This window comes from Propithecus coquereli, unplaced genomic scaffold, assembly GCF_000956105.1.
Source record: "Propithecus coquereli isolate 6110/MARCELLA unplaced genomic scaffold, Pcoq_1.0 Scaffold188, whole genome shotgun sequence".
Classification (NCBI taxonomy): domain Eukaryota; kingdom Metazoa; phylum Chordata; class Mammalia; order Primates; family Indriidae; genus Propithecus; species Propithecus coquereli.
In genome coordinates, this window is record NW_012143634.1 from 2201227 (window position 1) to 2205647 (window position 4421).

Genomic DNA, 4421 nt, shown 5'->3' on the forward strand with positions numbered 1-4421 from the left:
TAGTGCATACCTAGTGGTTCATTAGCTTGAATTTACACTATGAAATTATTTATTAAATTGACTGTGTACATTGATAATCACTAAAGACTGGGTACAATTATAATGGCTAAAGGCTGCTCTTTAGAATCAACTGGAGAGTTTTTGTTTTGTTTCATTTTGTTTTTTCCCTGAGGCTGCCTCCTTAATCAGGTAACATGTGGGGAGAGGGGAGGGAGCTTGCCTTGCTTTTTGTGTTTTTTTTAAACAGACTTTAGTTTTTAAGGCCTTTTTAGGTTCACGGCGAAAACTGAGTGGAAAGTAGAGTTCCCATGTATCCCCTGTCCCCACACATGCACAACCTCCCCCACTACCGACATGCGGCACCAGAGTGGTATATTCGTTACAATTCATGAACCTACACTGACATGTCATTATCACCCAGAATCCATAGTTTATGTTAGGGTCCACTCTTGGTGTTGTACATTCTGTGGGTTTGGACAAGTGTATAATGACATGCACAGAGTAGTTTCACTGCCCTAAAATTCCTCTGTGTTCTGTCTATTCATCCCTCCCTTCCCTCTAACCCTTGGTAACCACTGATCTTTTTACTACTTCTGTACTTTTGCCTTTTTCAGAATGTCATACAGTCGGAATCATACAGTATGTAGTCTTTACAGATTGGCTGTTTTTCCTTAGTAATATGCATTTAAGTTTCCTCTGGGTCTTTTCATGGCCTAATAGCTCATTTCCTTTTAGTGCTAAATAATATTCCATTGCCTGGATGTACCACAGTTTATTTATCCCTTCGCCCACTGAAGAACATCTTGGTTGCTCCCAAGTTTTGACAATTATGAATAAAGCTGCTATAAACATCATGTGCAGGTATAGTGTGTGTCGACATAAGTTATCAACTCATTTGGGTAAATACCAAGGAGCGCAACTGCTGGATAATAGGGTAAGAATCTATAATTTTGTAAGAAACTGCCAGACTCTTCCAAAGTGGTTGTACCATTTTTCATTCCCACCAGTAATGGATGAGAGTTCCTGTTGCTCCACACCCTCTCTAGTATTTGGTGTGGTATTGTCAGTGTTTGAGATTCTGGCCATTCTAATAGGTGTGTGGTGCAATTTCATTGTTGTTTTAATCTACAATTCCCTGGTAACAGGATGTGGAACATATTTTTATATGTTTATTTGCCATCTGTATATCTCCTCTGGTGAGGTGTCTGTTCAGGCATTGAGCTCATTTTTTTAACTAGGTTGTTCATTTTCTTATTGTTGAGTTTAAGACTTCTTTGTATATTTTGAATATCAGTTCCTTATCAGATGTATCTTTTGCAAATATTTTCTCCCAGTCTGTGGCTTTTTCTCTCATTCTTTAGATATTGTCTTTAACAGAGCAGAGGTTTTATTTTTAATAAGGTCCAACTTTTCAATTATGTCTTTCATGAATAGTGATTTTGGTGTTGTAAGGGGAGCTTTTAAAAATACCAAATGCCCAGAATCCATCCTTAGAAGTTCTGTTTTAATTAGCCTGGATGAGGCCTGGATCTCAGCATTTTTACAGCTCTCCATTCAATTCTAAAGTTGAGAAGCACAAGTCTAAAGCCATAGCATCCTTTCTCTAGTTTGCGGCAATAGTTTTCTATAATTAAAAAGCAAAACCCAAACAATTATTTGTTTTTCTGGTGACAGTCTTCTCTCCTGGTTTTCCTCCTACCTCTTTGACTTCTTTTCAATCTCACTCAGTGTAGGGGAGCTCCAGGGCTTCATCCTATCTCCCCATCTTTTCTTTAGCTAGATTGTCTCTCTAGGTAATCTCAGTCACGTAGCTTTAAATAACCTCCATAGGTTGACAACCTCCAAATGTATAGCTCTAGCTCCGAAATTGGCCCTGAAATCCAGACATGTAGAGCAAACCACTTTCTTTACATTTCAACTTGGATGTCTTATAAGAATCTCAAATTAAACCTGTTCCAAACTGAATTAATGATTCCAGCTCCACCCTTCACCAAACTCATGCTGCCATCACTCCACCATGGGGCAGGAATCACCCTTGATGTTTCTCCTTTTTTCATCTCCCATATCCAATCCAGAAGGAAGTCTTGTATATCCTACTCAGAAAACATATCCAAAATCTGTCCACTTCACTCTGTCTCCACTACTTAAACCTTGGTGCAAACTGCCACCTTGTCTTGCCTATGAGACTTCAATGACTTCTCTCCTGTCACTCTTTGTCCCTTCCCACCTCCTTATCTCCCATGATCCATCTCTTTATATAAACCAGAATAAGCTTCTAAAAATGTAAACCTTTAGGAGGCCAAGGCAGGAGGATCACTTGAAACCAGGATTTCAAGATTGGCCTGGGAAACATAGTGAGACCCTGTCTCTACAAAAAGTTTAAAAATTAGCTGGGCATGATGAAACATACCCGTAGTCCCAGCTACTCAAGATGCTGAGGCAGGAGGATTGCTTGAGCCCAGCCCAGTTTGAGGCTGCAGTGAGCTACGATGATGCCACTGCACTCTAGCCCGGGTGATAGAGTAAGACCCTGTCTCAAAAAAAAAAAAAAATGTAAACCATTGTTTTAAACCCACCAGTGAATTGCCATCCTACTGCAAACAAAACTATATTAGTTTCCTAGGGCTGCTTTATCAAAGTACCAAAAGGTGAGTGGTTTAAAACGGCAGAAGTTTTCTGTCTCATAGCTCTAGAGACCAGAAGCCTGCAGTCAAGGGCCATTGTTCTCTCTGAGGGCTCTAAGGGAGACTCCTTCCTTGTAGCTTCTAGCTTCTGGTATTTGCCGGCAATCCTTGGCATTTCTTGGCTTGCAGATGCATCAGTCCAGTGATGTGGCTGTCTTCTCCCTGTGTGTCTTCACATCATCTTCTCTCTGTGCATATCTATCTCTGTGTCCAAAAGTCTCTTTTTCACCAGGACACCAGTCATATTGGATTAGGCTCCATCCTAATGACTTCGTTTTAACTCGATTATCTCTGCAAAGACCCTACTTCCGAATAAAGTCATATTCTGAGGTACGAAGAGATTAAGACTCTAATATATCTTTTTTTTGGGGGGGGTACATAATTCAATCCATAACAAAAACCCAAAGTCCCTACACTGGCCTATACAATTTTTTTTTTTTTTTTTTGAGACAGAGACACAGTCTCTGTTGCTCAGGCTAGAGTGCCGTGGCATCAGCCTAGCTCACAGCAACCTCAAACTGCTGGGCTCAAGCGATCCTACTGCCTCAGCTGCCCAAGTAGCTGGGACTACCCGGCTAATTTTTTCTATATATTTTTAGTTGGTCCAGCTAATTTCTTTCTATTTTTAGTAGAGACAGGGTCTTGCTCTTGCTCAGGGTGGTCTCGAACTCTTGACCTGGAGCCATCCTCCTGCCTGGGCCTCCCAGAGTTCTACGATTATAGGCGTGCCCAGTTTTTTTCTTTCCTTTTAAAGACAAGGTCTCGCTCTGTCAATCACAGATCACTGCAACCTCAAACTTCCAGGCTTGGGCTATCCTCCTGGCCCAGCCTCTCCAGTAGCTAGGACTGTAGGTGTGGACCATCCCAACACTTTGAGAAGCCAAGGCAGGAGGATCGCTTGAGGCCAGGAGTTCAAGACCAGCCTAGGCAACTTAGTGAGAGCCCACCTCCACAAAAATAAAAATAAAAATATTAGCCAGGCGTGGTATGGCGTGCCTGTAGTTCCAAATACTCCAGAGGCTGAGGCAGGAGGATTGTTTGAGCCCAGGAGTTTGAGGTTCCAGTGAGCTATGATTATGCCACTGCACTCTAGCCTGGGTGACAGAGGAAGACCCTGTCTCAAAAAAATAATAAAAACATGAAAATGTGGATAGAGGAAGGAATTTAAAACCTTTGAGGTTCTTATACAAATTAAATGAGATAATTTATACATAAAGTGTCTTACATACATCCTAGAAGTATGTTTTCTTTTCCTTCCTTGAAGGCATAAATTATGGTTTACACTTTATTGAGGTATCTCTCATAGTACTAATGTGTTGCTCACACTCCAGGGCAGTTGTTCATACTCAATATACAATAACCAGTGAAGAAGAGGAATGTAATTGTGAAAAAATGTTAGACTGGAAGTCAAGAGACTCAGGCTGATGTTCCAGGTTGCTTTTAACTAGCAAATACAACCTTTTGATAAGTCTTTTCACCTGTGGTTCTTTTTTCTTCATTTTTGACTTGTCTGTGAAATATTTTTTGGAAATAATGCTATTATAGAAGTTTTTCTGGTTAATTTAAGCAGGAGATACCACTTATTAAAAACCCACATACTATTATTTTCACATTACTCTTTATATTCTTTATATTATATTCTTGGGTTAAATGCTTTTGTTTTGGAATTATAATCATTTGCTTTTGTTCTGAATTATGATTATTTATTTTTCTTACCAGGTTTAAGGACTGTTTAAG